At 39.8% G+C, this 19834-nt stretch overlaps 1 long non-coding RNA gene across 1 annotated transcript; it reads right to left on the reverse strand.

Moving 5' to 3' along the window:
- Nucleotides 1–258: 258 nt before the first annotated feature.
- On the reverse strand, nucleotides 259–11842 carry LOC104866690. Its single transcript, XR_002025575.2, has 4 exons — nucleotides 11776–11842; nucleotides 3939–4078; nucleotides 2469–2680; nucleotides 259–890 (listed from the first exon to the last, which is right to left on the reverse strand). It is a non-coding gene; the product is annotated as an uncharacterized LOC104866690 (long non-coding RNA).
- Between the last annotated feature and the right edge of the window lie 7992 nt (nucleotides 11843–19834).

Here is a 19834-nt window from a genome sequence, read left to right on the forward strand (position 1 = left end):
TTATAGCTGAGGAAGCCAGGAATCAAAGAAGCTAACTAATTAGTCTAAATGCCATACAGTTATTTAGTACTAGATCTGGGATTTCTCCCTCTCTCCCTCCCTCCCTCCCTGTCCTCCCCCCACCAGGATGCAACCAGCACCTGCTGCCTCAAGAAACTGTAGGGGGCTGGTGCTTCTTCGGGGCACCCTGTCCTCCTCCCCCCGGGTAAACTCAGGGTCCCCCGCGTCCTGCCCCTCCCCACCGCAGCTCACCTGGCAGCCGGCTCGGTTTTGGTCTCAGCCTGGCTCTGCTTTCTGGCTCAGCGCTGCCCACCTGCGGGTCCCAACCGCACCGCTGGGAGGAGCGGTCCGCTCGGGATCCCCGCCTTGCACAGCAGCGGGATGAGCCCTCGTCCTCTTTCTACTGGGCACAGGGAGAGCGCCTTCCGCTCCGGGATCTTTGGACTTCCTCTCTCCGGGATGAAGCAAAACTGGCCCAGAGGGAGCGTTTGCCAGGGACGCAGCCTGGCAGGGGGGCGCTGGCCAGGAGGGTTACGACCCTGAGCCTCTCGTTTAGCCTGGGATGGAAACAACTTACCGAGGCGGCCCTGGCTTCAGAGGACTTTTCTGCGGGGGTGGGACGAGCTTTCCTCTGTGCTCTCCAGAAGCCCTCTTGGACCTGACCGGAACGGCTCTTTCCTTGTCTGAAAGTCAGCTTAATCTTCAAGTCTAAGGTCCTAGCTCTTGACCACAAAGGTCTCTTCCTCTACCGCCAACTCTGCTCGGCCTTGTGAGCGTGAACAGGCTTCACCTTCGTACTGATAGAAATCGAACAGCCTGGTACAGTCCATCCTCTGGCAGCCCCAACCAGCTGGACCAAGAATGCTGTCAGATGTTTCTCACCACAGCCCCTGTGAAAAAAATTCCACCCCAGCAGATGATTAAGATAGCGCTGCAGTCGCCATTGTTATGCTTAGTATTACTGTTTGAGTCTCTCTCAAGGGAAGTATTTCATATTACCGGACAAATTATTCTTCAGTTTTACTATTTTATCCACTTCATCAAGTGAGACTATTTGACCCTGTTCTGTTCCAATCCATACATTCATTCAACATTTGATTATTCTGAATCAAGTACTGATCCATATAAACTCTGCTTTCAGGAACTAATATCATAGAGAAAAATCATAAATGAGAGGTACACTGGTGAATCAGGATGTTATGAGTACATGTAGCCCAAGTCTGGAGGAAAAAGTAGAGAAGGTGTTCTGGTATAAAAAATCATTTGAGCATTTTCCCTGTGGTGAACAGGATTTCTAGGTCAAGAGATAACGACCTAAAGAGATGATTGGTAAACAAGAGTTGGGTACTAGAACTTTAGATGTGGAAGGGGACATTTAAGAATATCTAATTCCTGGAAATGCAAAATCATGCAAGTGCTGTGGAAAACAGTACAATAGCTCCTCTGAAAGTTAAAAATTAAGTTGTAATCCAGCAATTCCACTTTTGAGTATGCACTCCAAAGAATTAAAAATGGGCATGCAAAAAGACGTTTGGATACCCATATTCATGGTGGCATTGTTCGAAAGAGCCAAAAAGATGGAAGCAACCAAGAGTCTGTCAGTCGGTGAATGAATAAAAATGGAGTACATAAATATAATGGAATATTATTCAGCCTTTGTAAAGGAAAGGCATTCTGACACGTGGTACAGTATGGATGAAAACTGATGTCTTAATGCTAAACAGAATAAAGCAACCATAAAAGGACAAATGTGATTGTGATTCGCCTAGAAAGTGGTGGTTGCCAGCAGTTGGAGGGGGAATGAGGAGTAAATGGTTATTGGGGAGTAATTATTACAAGATGAATAAGCTGTGTGACTAAGCTATTACATTTGTGTATATGTCTTTTATCCCAATTTTTAAGAACTTGCTTTAAAAATTCAGTGTTATGGCTTCACTTCCTAAATGTGCAAATGACAAGCCCAAGATCAGGATGGCAGAGGCTGGTATAAAACCGACACACTGAGTCCTCTACTCTACCCTGTGCCCCATTCTGGGCAGAGCTTGGCCTCTTGATTGAAATCCTTGCTTCATGAGAAAACAATGTGCTGGGATCCAATACCTTAAACTGGTCCCATCTACAAGATGATTACTATGAACTAGTCTTTTCTTACCTTTTACTGCTGGCCTGTAAATATCACTTTTTACCCTAACTCCAAATTCCCACCTACATCCTAGTACTTTGCGGGGAGGGGGGGATCCTAACCAACATAGATTTTAAACAGTCTCTACAGAAAAAGAGTGATACAATATAATATGATATAATATGTGTCAACATGCATTAGAAAATGATGTCAGTATATATTAAGCTTCAAATTTAGAACTTTAAGGTCAACCTTTAACAACTCTACATGAAGGACAATATGCCCAGATGCAGAAATGCACTTTCTTCTTTAAATTGGACACTCAGTGGAAAAGCACTTCACTCACAGCTCCTGAAGAAGCACAGGTGTCACCCGTCATGTGCGGCAGTTTCTCCTTGGAAACGGGGGTGGATTTCATCTGGATGATGATCAGTAGGTACAAAATCTCTCTATATAGGAAGCACTGACATCTTAGAATCTCCTACTCTGCGAAGTCCTGTGAGGCTCCCCATGGAAAGTGAAGTAGTGTTCTCCCAAAAGTCATTCATTATTGAGCTGCTGTTAGCAGAGCCAAGAGAGAGAAATAACATATTAGAAAGTTTTAGCCTCTCTTCAGTGTCTTATTGAGAAAGGAACAAATAGTTGTTCCGAACATGGACTATTCTGTGTCTGTCTTTACTGGCAGTCATTACCCAAACTTTGGATCATCGTGGAATACATTTTCAGTGTTCTAAGTGTAGCCGTCTTGCCATTCCTGGCTTTTTGTAGCCCTGTTCTACCTTTTTGTAACTTTAGCCATAAAAGGATATAGTTGATATAATAACATTTTTATGAGATGGCTTATCTTGATTTAAAAAAAAATAGTTGACTTATTGTCTAATTCCTTTACAATAGAGTGCTCAATAAAGAAGTTCTGGTTAAATAAAGCAAGCTTTTGATTTCCACTACTAGGCAATACTGTAAGCTACAGTAGGCCTTCCAGATTCCTATAGCTCTCCTTTTTTTAGCGATTTGGTGCCTTCTACTCAGTATACAGTATTTCTGAGTTACATCCATACTGTATCAACACTTCATTCCTTTTTTCATGACTGAATAATACTGCCTGTACAGTACGTTTTCAAGGCAGCACTTTAGCCATCACCCCCTGCATCCTTCTCCACTTGGAGATAAGAAGGGAACTCAAGGGAGGCTATTCCAGTACCTCCTCCATTTGCCCTGTTGTTCATGGTGCCATAGGTGGCCAGGCACAGTTCTAGGCACTGCAGTTCTAAGTGCTCCCTCTTCACCTCTTTCTGGGCTTACAAAAGCTAGGAAAGTTTTGGCCATGGTCTCCTGATGTCAGGGGCCAAACCACTCAGTGATCCTAGAAGTCAAAGTATGGATTTTGAGAGGGAGAGGGTATGAGAGCTTTAGGCCTGAGTTTTAGTATGAAAGCAACTCAGTTGGAAAATGGGAAGTGTCCTTGAGTCCACTTAGGAAAATGTGGCTGGACAAATCACTCTCCAAGGTCGAATCCAAGGGATTCAAGGGATCTTAGCTGTAAAAATCCAGAAGCTTAAAGATGGTTTCATGGAAGAGGAACTGTGCTCGTGCAGTGACAAAGTGAGTCACTTGCCATGCTGCTCTGTGAACATGACTTGGTGATTTTTTAATGTTTTCTAAGTGATTTGTCATTATGGATTCTTCTTTGAAAAGGGGCTTTTCTGGACAGCTTAGGAAATTACTGGGCAGACAATTGATTAGATCATCCATCTTCAGAGCCAGCCCCACTATAATTTAGATGCTTTAGTCTATCTTTGTCGCTGAGTCACAATACCTGACTCGTATGACTTGAAGACAGAGAGGCTTATTTTGGTCCACAGGTTTTAGAGGATTCAGTGCATCATCAACTGGCAGGAAGGGCATAGCAGAATGGTCTGGTGGAGGAAAGCTGCTCACATCATGGAGGCCAGGAAGCTGAAAGAGTGAGGGGAGGAGGTGAGGAGGGATGTGCACTATTCCAGCTCGCACCTCCACCCAGGCTCTTCCAACCAGGCCCAACTTCCTAACAGCACAGTCAGCTATCCATTCATCAGTGGATTAAACCGCCAGTGAATATAGTTCCCTCGTGATCAATCCGCATCCGAAGCCCACAGGAGACTTTTGGGAAACATTCTACATCTAACCCATAACACTTAGGAATCATTACAGTGTGAATGTTGACCAATACAGGCAGGGAAAGACTAAAGGAAACAGACTAAAGAAGAATAAAGAAGACAGAAAATAGAGAAATCTATCAAGAAATCAAGCTCTATCTTTCCTGCTACAAATACCTGTTTGGATTGACCTTCCCATCCCACCTGATTTGCGTCTTATGTCTTTACGGTTTAAAAAAATACATACTTTTTTCCAGAAATGTTTTTCTTCTCATCTTAATATTTAACTTTACCTGTAGACTTTGTACCAAATAATGTAGAATGTATTGATTTTTAAACTTTAATAATTTTTAAAGCTACAACAGTTTTATTAACTTGTGTCTCACCCACTCAAAATTGTTTACATTTCAAGAGAAAATAGCTCATATTCTTCTCTTGGGGGAATATACAGCACCTCAAACAGGTTCATAGTAGGCAATACCAATTGCCTATTATTATTATGCAATTACTGAAACTAAGAATCTTACTCCTCATTTATTTTAATTAATACTGAATTCTTTAAATTTTAGTTACTAGTTGAAACTAAGCTGTCTCCCTTGGCCTCTGTCCAGCCAGTTGAATATCTAAAGAGAAATATGGGAAAAGAGTAGTCAAGAATTTAACACAATGAAAACTAAATTGAGAAGATTGAATTAGGTAATTAAGAAATCATTGATGACCTTCAAACCACTCAATCACAGGACAGAGGCCAAAGCTTGTTTGTATGATGAGTTTCAGGATAAAATGGGAAGCTACAATATGTTGGAAAAGATGGGAAGAAAGAAATAAACAGGTATCATGAGAGTAGACATGTGAAAGGAAGGTTTTAAAAATTTCATTCTTTAGAAGAAAACTGCATTATTGTAGACTGAGGGAAATATGCCAATGGCAATGGAAGGATTGAAAGGGGTTCATCTGAAGATAAGAGACATTAAGTAGTTGGAAGGCAAGACCGTGGAATCACAGTGTGTGAATCCTGGTTAACACCTTTGTTACCAGAGATGGGTGTATTGGCATGGAAACAATAGAAAGAGACCAGGCATGGGTTGCCAGTACATGTGGAAAGGTTACAGCTGAAAGAAAACAGCACAGATCAAGAATGGGAGAGTCATGTTTTTCCCCAAAGCTAAGGGTGCACTTTTACTGATTTGCTTGGGTGGGCTAATGTCCAGTAATTTTCCACTGGCCAGAGGTCAGTTCCAAAGTGCTGCTTCTTATGCAAGATTTTCGTCATGGGGCTATGATGGCCAGCTAGTCTCTGACCACTGAAACCATCATCCTGCAAAAATATCCTGACCTTACAGTTTAGTCCAGGCTTTATGATGAGGATGAAGAAAAAGAGCAAAAGGGTAGGGTAGAAGAAAACATGTGCTTGCTCCAAGTGACAATCAACACAACTGCATGCAGAGCTGAGCAGAACCTGACCCAAAAGTTAAGGCAGCAGAGGGGAAAGGCACAGCATGAAAGCAGAGATACCAGGCCTTTTCATCCTATTACAGTTACCCACATATCTTTAAACCCACATGAAGAGTTCATGCTTTTAGCAGAAGCTGGTTTCAGGTTCTTGAGAAGTAACCTAGGTAACTGTTAACGTAACAAAGGGGTTACCCCAGCAAAGCTAGTGGGAAACTGATAATGTATTACCCTCAGGAATTAGTGATCTCTTAAATCAAGTAAAAGTAAATGAAGCTAGGGAGTTTATGTAGGTTTTTTTTCCCCCTTGGCAATAATTTCATCATGTTGTGCAAACCTTCTGCTTCTGGGTTTTTATCACAGTCTCATGACAGGCTCATCGAAAAGAGCACAAGGGTGGGGAAGCAGCATGTCGTGCATGAAAGGTGTGGTCTAATGTACTCCAAGGTTTATTTTGTTGTTCTCACCTTTTATTCCACCATGGCGATCACTGACTCATTTGTGTGTATCAGAAATTCATAAAATAGTAGCTATTATCAGGCCAGGGACACCAGTGAAAAGAGGAAAACTCGCCAATTTATTTGAGATTAAAAAAAAAAGATGAGGGAAGATCTGCATGATCTGGAGGTACAATTCTATTATCTTGGAGGTTAATAAAAGGTTCTCAACTCCAGAAAAAAAGATTAGAGTCAGTTAGGACTCTTTTAGAAATACAAATGCCTAGATCCCACCCTAGTTCCATTAAATCAGAAACTGAAGACATACATAAGCACTGGTATTTGTTGAGGGCTCCCAAGTTATCACAATTCAGAGTCAATGTAGACAATGGTTAGAATAAATTCCAATTCTCAAATAAAAGATAGGAAATGGGGAGATAGATTTTTTTGCAAATGGGCAGGACACCAAGAGATGGAGGGAGAGAGAAAGGATGCCAGAGGGAGGTAAAAAGGGTTAAAATGTGTGATGGGCATATACCAATTTCTCATGAAGAATATAAACATTATGTGCTGTAAATATGTACTGATAATTTTTTTAATTTAAAGAATACTGATGTCCAGCATAGATAAATCTTAAGAATCTTATATTGACCAAAACAAGCCAGAAACATGGGGGTTCACTTCATGTAATTCTAACTTGGCTCCATCAAGATTAGGCAAAAAATGAGAAGCCCACCCAGATATCAGTGACACAGGTGGACGGGCCCCAGCCAGGGCTCCACCAGCGGCTTCAGTGTGCAACCCTGTCTGGAAAATAGCTGCACAGGGCTTCAGACCCCAGCCAGAATCCCATCCAGACACCATCAGTAAGTGTGCACACACCATTCAGAAGCCCACCCTGACAACAGCCTAGCACAAGGATCCAGAGGGCCTTCATTATCAACCCAGGCACTGGTACAGTGGTGAGCAGCAGAGAGGAGGCCTCTCTGAGGCTTGTTGAGAATTGGAGCCCAATGAGAGGACAAAGAGTCACCTCAATAAAGGCACAGCAGACAGCATTGGTTGAAATGAGAAGACACCTAAACATGTCTCAAAACCAGACTTCCAGATCACTAAAGGCAACTCCAAGGGGCAACGAGATGGAACAATCTGATACTCAACCACCTGGACTCCCTGAACTGGCAATGAAAGAGGATGTGGAAAAAAATATAATCAAAACTAATTTCTCAGAAAACAACAGAGATTGTATCCATAGTGAAAGGCATGATTAATAACTCTAGAGCAGAAGACACAGATTTTAAAAAATAGAGGACCTGAGGAATACCAGCATGGGAAATAAATGGAATCCATAAAACAGATGCAAACAGATATCCAGGAGATTAAAAATTCCATTGAAAGTTTACATGGCAGAATGAGCCAGTGTGAGGACAGACTATCAGATATAGAGAACAATATGGTGATTAGTGACAGAAAAATAAATATTTCTTAAAAATAACAAGGGACCATGAGAAAGCAATCCAGTAGCTGCTAGATAATGCGAAGAAGAATAACATAAGACTGATTGTAGTCAATGTAGAAATAGGAGGTAGTGCAAATCCTAATATATCAGAATTTACGGGACGCAATGAAAGCAGTCTTATGAAAAAAATTCATAGTAGTGAATACTTATAGTAGAAAAACAGAGCAAACTCAACCTAATGCTAACTTCAAGCTTCTAGAAAAAGAAGACTAGGATAACCCCAAAACTCATAAAAGGGAGGAAGTTATGAAGATCAGAACAGAAATCAATGCAATGGAAACTAAGAGAACAATACAAAATAATCAATGAAGCTAAGAGTTGGTTTTTCAAAAGAATAAACAAAATTGACAAACCTTTATCCAAACTTATCCAAAAAAGGAAATAAAAGGCACAAATCCATGCAATTAGGAATGAAGAGGGTGATATTACAACAGACCCAGAAGAAATCCAGAGGATCACCAATACCTACTTTAAAAACTTATATGCCAATAAGATGGAAAACACAGAATAAATGAACAGATTTCTATATATATGTGAATTACCAAAGTTGAATGAAGAAGACCTAAAAATTCTAAACAACCCAATATCAATCAACAAATTTGAAAATGTAACTAAAAACTTACCAACTAAGAAAAGCTTGGGTCCTGAGGGCTTCACTGCTGAATTCTACAAGATATTTAGAGAAGAACTACTGACACTACTGTTTAAACTCTCCAATGATACTGAAACAGAAATAATGCTCCCAATATCATTCCTGGAAGCATGCATCACCTTGGTCCCAAAAGGAGAGAAAGACCCAACTAAGAAAGAACTATAGGGTAATCTCCCAGTGAATAACAGATCTAAAAATCTTCAATAAGATATTGGAAAACAGAGTGCAGAAGATCAAGAAAATCATACACCCTGACTAAATGGGGTTTATTCCAGGGATGCGGGGATGGTTCAACCTACACAAATCAATGGATGTAATACACTACATTAACAGTCAAGGACAAAAGCCATATGATTATCTCAATAGGTGCAGAAAAAGCATTTGATAAAATCTAGCACCCATTAATGATATAAACTACAGAAAATTGGAAAAGACAGTCTTTATCTCAACCTGATAAACTCCATGTATGAAAAATCAATAGCCATTATTATACTAAATTGTCAGAAACTGAAATCCTTCATGCTAAAATCAGGAAATTCACAAGGATGACCACTATCACCACTCCTGTTCAATATAGTTCTGGAAAGAGCCACAGTGATTTAGACAAGAGAAAGAATAAAAGGAATAAAGGTAGGAAATGAAGAAGTTAAAATGTCATTATTTGCAGATAACATGATACTTTACATAGAAAACCCCAAGAACTCCACCAAAAGTCTGCTAGACTTTTTAACCCAATTCAGTAGAGTAGCTAGATACAAGGTCAACACACAAAAATCAATAACCTTCCCATATAGGAACAACAGACTCACTGAGAGAGGAACTGGAGAAACAACTCCTTTTACAATAGCATCCAATAAATAAATAAATAAAATTCTTTGGAATCAACCTAACAAAAGAAATCAAAGACCTCTACTCTGAAAACTACTCTTAAAAAACAGATTGAAGAGGATATCAGAAAACGAAAACATCCTTGCTCCTGGGTAGGAAGAATGAACATAGTGAAAATAGTCACACTTCCAAAACTACTACATAGATTCCCAACTGACATCCCAGCAGCATACTTCACAGACCTTGAAAACACAATCCAAAAATTCATTTGAAACAAGAAGAGACCTAGAATAGCAAAAGCAGTTCTAGACAAAGAAGACAAGGTAGGGGGCATCACAATCCCCAACTTGAAACACTCCTGCAAAGCTACTGTGATAAAAACACCATGGTACTGGCAAAGAAACAGGCCTGAGGATCAGTGGAACAGACACATTCAACCACCTCATCTTTGACAAAGGAGCCAAACACTCTCACTGGAGGAAAGATAGCCTCTTTAATAAATGGTGCTGCAAAAAAAAAATGGGTTTCAATTTGCCAAAGATTAAAACTAGACTTATGTCTCTCACCGTACACTAAACTAAAATTGAAATAAATGGATTAATGATCTAAATATTAAAACAAACATTAAATTGGCTAGAAGAGAGGCTAGGTAGAATTGAAGACATTGGTGTAGGAGAAGATTTCATGAACAAAACCTCAGTTGCCTATAAACTAGTACAAACAATCAACAAGTGGGATGTCTTCTTATTAAAAAGCTTCTGCACAGCAAGAGAAACAAGCAGTAGTGTGAAGACAACCCAGAATGTGGGAAAAACTTTTCACCAGCTGTTCCTCAGACAAAGGTCTACAATCTAGAATATATAAAGAAGTGAAAAAAATCAGACCGCCCAAATTTAAAGATCCAATCCAAAAATGGGCATCTGAAATGAACAGTTTTCAAAGAAGTAGAAATGGCAAATAAACATATGAAAAAATGTTCAACATCACTGCTCATTCAAAAGGTGCAGAGAAAACAACACTGAGATTTCACCTTACACCAGAAAGAATGGCTGCTATCATGAAATCAACCAATAACAAATGCTGGCAGGGCTGTGGGGAAAGAGGAACCCTGCTCCAGTGCTGGTGAGAGTGCAGACGGGTGAATCACCGTGGAAATCAATGTGGAGCTACCTCAAAGAACTAGGCTTAGAAGTCCCATTTGACCCAGCTATTCCCCTGCTGGGTATCTTTCCAAAATATTTAAAAGAATCATAACACAGCGATATATGTGCACCCATGTTTATAGAGGCACAGTTTGTAATAGCTAAATCTTGAAAGTAGTCTAATTGCCCATCAATTACAGACTGGATTAAAATTGTGGTTTTTTTATAAAATGGAGTACTACTCAGCCATATAGAATGAAAAACTAGAGACATTTATCACTAAATGGATGCACAGTGAGCCCATACTCTTAAATGAAATAAATAGGACACACATGTGTCCAAATTATTTCTCTGGTGTGAGAAACTGAAAGTGTAAATAAGGGTCAAAATGTATAAAGATAATGTGAAATAGGAATAAAAAGTCGAAAGGGAAGGGGAAGTGGGAGGCTTAGGGGAAAGAAAAGGGAAAGGACTAAATATGAGAAAAGGAAAAAACAAAAACAAAGTTTTTGTAAAAAGGGAGGAGTGGAAGTTTGATTTGAGGATAGGGGAATGTGGAAAAAAATAAGAACCAAGATATATCATGTAAAGGTACAGATTCCCAATGATGAGTGTCATCATATTGTGTACCTAAAATCTATCACTAAACTCAATGAATAAAAAATGATTAGGCAAAAAATAATCTCTGTTGAAAGAAATGAAAGTGGTTGCTTCTGGGAAGGGAGAGGCGTTTTTCAGAAAGGACAAGAGGAAGCATCATGTAAATGTTCTATATCTTGATTACAGTGTTGGCTACTCAAATATATTTGTCAATATTCATTGAATTGGGTACCTAATATCTGTGCATTTACTCTATGTAATTATATCCTCATTAAAAATTAACTCTAAAACAAGATTTGATTAAGTTGGCATAGGAAGTGAGCTCATATTAGGATTTCCATCAGCCTCCTAGGTAGTTGAAATATAAAAGTTTCCAGAACACAGGACAGAGACAGATCTGCTGAGATTGAGACTAGAGTGAAAAAGAAAAATGTAAGAAACTGGTAAAGGTTTGAAATTAGAATGGCAGGTTGACTAGAAACTTTGTTTCTCAGAATATGATTATGGATTATCTGCATCAGAGATCCCTACAATGCTTGAAAGAAAGTAGAAATTCCTGAGGCCTAGTCCAGCCCTATTTATATCCATTCCTAGACTGAAGCCTGATGATTTGCACAGAAATGAATCCTCTGGTATAACATGATTCTGGTACTGCAAAGTGAGGGCACTTCCGGAGAAAATGAACCAGTTGAGAGTAAGAACTGAACAGATCAGTGCAAGGAAAGGGATTCAATGGCAGACAGTTTGCAACAGGTGAAGGCAGAAGTAAGTGTTTCAAAAATGAATCATATGACAACCGATACAGATGGGTATCTGCATCAAGTGGAAGAAAGGGTGTACAGCTGAAATCCGAAGGAGAAGAAAGAAGTAATGAATCAAGGAACTAACCTGAAGATGGGAGTCAATCAGCCTATGGACCACTGGTCTTGGGAGGTGTCTTTGAGTAGCAGCCAGCGCATCTTAAGGATGATTACTCTGAAATGTACCAGAGATGAATGGACAAAATCAACCCATTTTATGAGATGGATTAGCACAATGTTATACTTCTAAGAAGAATGCAGCACATATTTCACATGAATCTTGGCTAGGCTTTAGACAAATGGAGACTTTTTAAGAAAGAATTTAGGGAAGAGGTTGGTTTATATAAAAAATAGAATATCCTGCTCAGAGGAGGAGCTAAGCCCTCTCTAGACTCCTAACCCGGGCTCAAGGAAGATAAATAAAACTAAAAGATAATAAATGTGTGTCGTTTCCAGCCACCAGACCACATTGTTGGTAATTTGTTACATAGGAATAGATAACTAACACAGATTTTTCTGAGGACCTGGGCTGCCACCAAAAATATTTGATTAGGGAGGTGTAATAAAAGCTATCTCCAGTTTTGTTGTTGTTACTTTAAAGATTAACCTTTCATATTCTTACATTATTTATATGTTGGGTCATATGAATTATATATTGTTATCTTGATTATTTGTTCAGGTTTTCATCTTCTCGTGTTTACTTTTGTGGTTAAGGTTTTATTCTCGTTTTCTCTTTTGGACCTTTGAAAGCATAATAAGAACTCTGGATAAGAATCACATGGATTTCTTAAGCCAACTTGTTGTTTAATGGAAGACAAATAGACTCAGGGGCCAATGCCAAATGTATTATCAGTTCTAGAAAGCTCTACCAGCATTTTCTACAATGTTTCTCTTAACCTCTAAAACCATGAAGACCTTATCTATGAATATATTCAGGCACCCACCATGTGAAACATCCCCACATTATCCCCTTGCCAAGATACCCATAATGCAACCTGTGGCTTCCGTGAGTTCCCAGTGACATCACTAACAACTAGCATAGGATGGTGGAAGAGAACAGAAAAAAAAAAGTCCTAGCACTGCTCTCAGTTTTCGTTGCCCTGCCTTATTCTGACATCTTGTGAAAGGAATGCTACCTTCATACTCTGTTGGAAGTTTAGAGATTCTAATTCTTTGGTGCTGAAGTAATGATTGTTTGCATTTTCATCTAACATTAAAAAAAATGTGTTGACAGAAATTCCTTTGCTACCTTTGCCGTGGTTTCTCTTTCAGCTTCTTTAGAGAACACTAGGTCATCACCAGTTAATGAAATGGGTTTCTTTGTTCTGCTAATGTCTTATGTCACCCCTCCCAGCAACCACAATTAGTTAATATCATCTTACTTTTCTTTTCATACTTCTGCATTTGAATTAAAAAGCCTTGGAAACCTGCATAACCGGCTCTGTGCTTTCTTTGTTATAGCATTTTCAATTTCTTCCTTTTGACCTTTTGTATGGCTTTCATGATTAATTTTTTTCTAGGGTACTGTTGACACAACAGGCCACTGGACTAACCTATCAACTTTGAGAAAATCAAAGTTAAAATCTGATTTGAGTAAGAAACCCAAAATAGTTTTTAGCCAGCCTGAAGTTTATGAACAATAAACCAGAGAAGTTTATTGCTGTGATGGACAGGGCCTGGAAATGGACCAGCAGATGAGGGGAGGAGGACCAGGAGGAGGGTGGGGGGGGGAGAAGAAGAGGAGAAAAAAGGGGAAGAGGATGAGGAAGAGGAGGAGGGGGAGGAGAAGAAAAGGAAGAAGAAGAAGAGAGGAGGAGGAGGAGGAGGAGAGATGATTGAAAGGGAACATGATGGAAGTCCAATGTAAAAAGATAGCATCCACTTCATCTTAGAGCAGCTTGCCTGAGCTGTCACTCTGAGAAAAAAAAACACACAATTTAATTACAGTAGCTATTTATTCCTTTCCCTGACTTTTCATAACTAATCCTCAAGAGTCTGCCCTTTTCTGCTTGGTAAATTGATATACGATTGTTAGTTAGAATCTTTAAGCTGTTTATTGTTCCTCCTTTCCTGATTTTATCAGATTGATAGTTCACTAAATTGGAATTTTTTTTAAAACTCTTTCTAATTGTAAATCCTGCCTTAATCCAAACTGTGAGTTTAGCCATACCCAGACCTTTGTTAAATTCTCACAACTGCCTAATGATAATTGAAGACACAAGGTATGTTCCATTTAGCTAATCTGTACTTTGAGAATTGAGTGACTCATTTGTATGTACTCCATCTTCAAAGGTAATTTTATTTCTGGCCTTTGAAAACCTCCCTAGCCCTTTTGTCTATGTCAAAACAGACAGATCACCAGGCCTGTGGCTTCAGAAGTCTTTTTACTCTTTATATATGAGCTTTCTGCTTTATTTTATTTTTAACTAGGGTCAAATAGGTCATCACAATCTCAATGTGTTATTCTATGAAAAAATACATCCACATTTGCTTATTTTATTATATATTTATTTGAAAAAGGCCCGCTGCCACTCTGTTCCCCCAGAATCTCTTTAAAGCCTGTCACCTCTGCGATTATGTTAATGGTGATCCCTACATGGGTGGACAGCAGTGAGCGGGAAGTGTGTAAAGATAGAAGTGAGGGTTGCAAGACTGCCCTTCCAAAACCAACCTGCCAGACCAATTAGGATAAAAGAGGAGCTCCAGGGGAGCCTTGGTTTTTGTCAGGTTGTGATCCTGTGCCTTCAGCCACCCTCCCTTTGAAAGAGCTGAGCTTCAGATAGAGTCTTCCCCTGACACTGTCCTTGGAGCAGATGCAGGCTCTGCACTGTGAACCTATGCACCTCCTTAGATCCTCAGCAGGGCCAGCTGTAGAGTTTGCTGGTCCCACTGCAAAGAGAAAATGTGGGGCTCTGAGTTTAAAGGGCATGAATCAAATGTCTGAAAAGGTATTAAAATACAAAGCCTTTTCCTTTCTTCTACAGACTCGCTGGATTTGGCATGGTGTTTTTTAGTGTTCTATTTCGTATCATTCTAAATTTTTAAAAGATTACAATTCCGATCATTAACAATAAATTCACCACCATGCTGATTTGAAATGCAAATATAAGAGCAGCTAACTAACTTATAGGAAGGATTCTCAAAATCATGGAAGCCATATTTCAGAACTCATCCATTCAAGTGTGCTCTGTTTTTGCTGGAATAATGGAAATGATGCACAAAATGAACTCAGTTGTTTTTATTTTAGTTTTTCAAACCTGTATCTCTCGGTTTTTCTGATGAATAAGGAAAAACGAAAGCAAAATGAGCTATGAGCTGCCCGTCCCTTCCTTCCTGTGTCGTCATTGTCAGCAAAAGCCCTTGTGGTACAATGCACGCAGTACAAAGTAAGAAAGAATATGAAAGGGCTCCTTCTCATCAGGGTCTTATAAGATGCCCTCACTTTCCTTGTTTGTTCAAAGTTCATTCTGATTCAGACAGAAAACATGGCCTATATGTGCCCCATCTTACCTAGTCATCGACGTAACACATTTGCCCGGTAATCACCTAAACTTATTGAACTCCAAGGCCTTGAGCCCACCGGAATTCTTTGTTCACTGGGCATTGTAGATGCTATTTGTAAATACGGATGTGAGGAGTGGCAGGGGCCGTGCAGTATGCTCTGCTCACATGCATGCTCAGTTGTACCATCTTGTTTCACTTAAAAATGTAAGTTTGATGATAACATTGTTAAGAATTTCAGGCAGCCACAGAAGAACATCAAACACAGAACCCTTTCAGTGTAGGACTTAGGCTCTGGTTGCATACTCATAAAGTTAGCCCTTGCCTTGTGTTGGGAAGTCACTTGTTTGACTGACTCAGGTCCAGCCCTAGAAAAGTCATCAAAATGAAGAACATTTTCAGAAATGTCACTTGGTAGGAAGGATAAAAGGTCACCATTCCTAATATTTGCAGGGCATAAGACATCAAAAATTGATGGTCTTTGAGGCTGTCAGCATGTTCTCTGCCAACTGCCTCCCTGTTTCATGTCACAAAATGATCTTATAAACTATGAAAGAGCTGAATTGTGGCTAGCTTTTGGTACAGTTGTGTCTCTCAGTAACTATGTGTGCCAAAGCTTCTCAACTCCTTCCTTGGCTTGCAAAGTGAACACTTTTTATTCATCTCAAGACACTCTAGTTCAGAGCCTTGAATCATGATGGCTTTTGGACACTGTATCTGTGATTTGTTATAGCCCCTCATGCCAGGTGGGCTCCAATGTCAGTAGATGGCTGACCATGCATAGGACATCGATAGGTAGGTAATTATGCTCAGAAAGAGGTACAGAGAAAGACAGAGAAATGAGCAAAAGCACTAACTGGGTTCCCCCATCAAAGGCTTTCTGATATTGAGTTATGTGTTTGCAATTGACAATTTTAAAGCTCACTCTATCTACCATCCAATCTTTTTAAAAGTATGAGGAGACTGGAAATAGTATGTCCTTAGAAATAAAAGACAGTTCCCAAGATTCCCTCCTTCTTTGCTTCAGAGAAGGGTCTTTTTGCATAGCAGTAAAAATAATCATGGGCAATAAGCACATGTTCCTCTAGAGAGATGCGTCCTGCCCACATCCTTCTCTGTGTACCAGGGAGAGCTTGGGAAAAAAATCCTTACCCTTGGACATTTTCCTTGAAGCAAGGAGTGAGACAGGAGTCTAGAAACAACCCTTCCTTCCCTTTCCCTTGTTCACTGACCCTCAACCACACGTGTGCAGGGATAAACAAAGATTTGTTTGAGCTGCCTGTGCCATTGCTGTCAGTCTCACTGTGTGACCAACGCTCTGCATGTAGGAGGGTACCAAGATATCTGTCTGAAGTCAGTGGCTCCAGCAGGCAGGACTGAGTCTTTAACACCGTAGAAAGATGCTGCATTCATATCCACTGAATCAAATTCTCCCCGGGGAACTCCCCAGGCACCTCACATTCACCATGATTGGGGTTCCCAACTATCAACCCAAATCGGCCATAGGTATTGATGGAGAGACCAATAAAAGCTAACCCAGGGATGTAAGCAGGGTAGCCATTGGGTTCCAAATAACGATCACTATTTTGCAGCGTTTGTCCATGGATATTTCTTGTAGGATATCTTTAGACAAGTTATTTAATTCTGGAGGCTTCTACTTTCCAAAAAGAACACTTCCCTGTATATCATGGTTTATACGAAGACCGAACAAACTTTAAAACTGTACATATAATACAATGCCATCAAGGAACCTGCTAAGGACTATTGCAATATCAGGTGTTGCCATCAAGAATCTACTACCATGCCAAGGGGAGTGGAATAAAAAGATTGAAAAACTTATGCCTACATAAAATGACCTCACAGCCTAGTTGGTCAGAAAGACGCAATACATGACAAAATATGTCATTTTATACGTATATATTATTAATAAATAACACTTACAATAAGGATCTGAGTTTATTATTATCCCCTTTTTTATATAGGAAGTAACAGGGCCTAGTGGGTGAAGTAGCTCTCAAAGATCACATAGCTACGGGGAAATATCTGAAATACACAACCCATGAAATCTAACTCCACAACCCAAACTCCACCTTAACCTGGGCTACTAAATGTGTACTACAGACAATAATTCATTGGACTTAGTTGTGAAGAAATTAACATGATAGTCCTCCCAAAGAACCTAGCCTAGTATCTTCCCCTTCAAGTTGTAATCTAGCTATATCGTAAGCCATTGTTATAGCCTAAACATAAAAACAGAGTTTCTCCGTGTTCTCAGCCCTGCAGGCTTTTCACATCTATCATGCCACTTGAAATGCATAGCTCTTTCTAAGGCCTTTATGCAATGCAGAAGACAGGACATTCTGACACATGGTGGCGAAAACATCTTGAAGGAAATCTTGAAGAAGGTCCTACAGATGCCAGTAGCTCTGCCACTAGGGTTTTTCTGAGCTCAAGTGACCACCAAACAGAACTTCATTGTTCCCTCAACTCAGATCAGCTCTGGCTTTTGCAAGCTGTTCTGTTAAAACCAGATACCAGACTGGTGAAACTGAAAATCGGACAATTTAAGAGCACTGTCTTAAGTGAATTCCTAAGAAATATGGAACATCGGACTTTTGGCTTCCACCCCAGGATTTGGCCAAAGAGGTCATAGAGGCCAAAATCAGACACTTTTCAGTGTCCAGCCATAGGAAGAATGGCAAAGTTTGGATGATTGTACTTGAAATAATAAATTTGGAATAAGATGAGTCTTTTACTGAAAAAGAAGCCGCCTGCCAGTCCCTGAAAGACCTGAACCCAAGTGCTTTCTAAAGCAAGAAGTTCTAAACACACTGAGATGCAGAGGGTCACCTTACATGTCACTATGGATCTAGGTTTGTCTTCCCACCAGCCTGTAAGTCTGGGTCTTGTTCATCTTTCTTTTCCCAGTGCCTAGTATAGGATTGATGCATTCTTAGACATACAACAAAGATGAGTAGTTATTTCAGGGAGTGGATGATGTCTTTGGGGGTCGGGCCTGGTGATATATCATCGGGACCCCAAAATTGCCCCAAATACAAATATAGTACCTCATCAAATCTCGAATTTTTCATGCTGCTCCTCTGGGGTGAATTCTTGTGAATTTTGAGGAAGCATGTGCTTACGGAGAGTGCAGATGAGTCTGTATTTCTATAACCTCCTTAGAGTGGCCTTCTACAGCAAACTTTCTTCAGCTGTCCTTTAGAGTGAGTTTCACTTTGTCTTCAGTTCTTTTTTTTTTTTTCATTTTAAAACATAGCTTGCTAATATAAACAAGCTAACTTCGCCGATGATGCTTAGCATTATGAGAAATTTGCTGTGTATACAGATAGCAAGAAAAATTTCCAATCCAAACAAGTTAAAGGCAGTAGAAGGAACTTTCTGGCAGAACTAAACAGCCCAGTGTTTTTGCTACTGGCACTGTTGATATGTGTTATATAACATTGTTATAGAACATTTTTTAAATTTAATATTCTGTTTACCTCCTTAAATTCAATTTGTTGCTAGAAATCTTGAAAGTATTAAGGGTTTATGTTCATTTGGATTTTGGTGGGAAGTTGTTCTGAACATGAAATCTCAGCTGGGTGGATTTATAGGAGCTACATGTTTCTTCTTTCAACTCTAGATGCAGGGTTTCAGGTTGTCCTGACAGTTGGAATTTTATTATGCAATTATTTCCCCCAAAGAACAGTGGGCATATCATAAATTTCTTCAGCGGGTCAGAAAACTTTTCTTTTGGTTTCAATGCATGTTTAAAATACTAAGCATGTGAAGAAGCATCTTACTAAGTGATTTATTTTCACAGATGCAAAACTAAGTCACCTATATTCATTTCCTTGTGTATTTTCATAACACTGCTATGAGGCACCATAGCATCATGCTTTGTTATATGTGGGACCCTGAAGTCCTCAGTTGGTTGCACAAGTGGTAACAGTTATTACTTTATTGCCCATCAGCTCCACACTCACCCTTCCTTATCTTTCTTTTTGTACTGATTACTGGCCAGATTTCCCATCAGAGGGACAAAATACACAATGTCTACAGCTTAAAAGTGGAGAGGTTTAATCTGCCTCACAGTTTCAGAGGTTTCAGTCACTGGTCACATGGCTCCAAGGCAGGAACCTCAAGGCGGAAGAGCCTGGTGGAGCAAAGCTCTTCTCTTCGTGGCAGCTGGGGAGCAGAGCACAGGGGAAGAACACCAGCAAGAGGTCTCCAAAGGCACAGTCGCAATGACCAGTGCTCCTCCTGGCAGCACATTCAGGGCCCCCGTGGTCCAGTCATCTCCACAGGAGTCTATTAATCCACTGAAGTTAACAATTAAGATTAACTGGAACAACTGGACTCCACAAATCTCACCTTTGTCTTTGCCGGTCAAGAGGTAGTTTTGTCAGCCTTTACAATTCTTTTGTCCCTTTGGTATTTATCACTGCTACCTTGTCAAAAACTCTTTCCATTAAATTTTCTCCACCAAAACAGTGGATACTTAGCAGAACTTCAAAATAACGTAGAGAAAACCAATAATATTTTAAGTTTTCTTGCTAATGTTCAGAAAATGTTTACCACTGTTTTATAATTAATGTAAATATAGCATATAAAAACTTTATTTTTATTCTCTATAACATATATAT

This window comes from Fukomys damarensis, unplaced genomic scaffold, assembly GCF_012274545.1.
Source record: "Fukomys damarensis isolate Sample0158 unplaced genomic scaffold, DMR_v1.0_HiC HiC_scaffold_6, whole genome shotgun sequence".
Taxonomy (NCBI): Eukaryota; Metazoa; Chordata; class Mammalia; order Rodentia; family Bathyergidae; genus Fukomys; species Fukomys damarensis.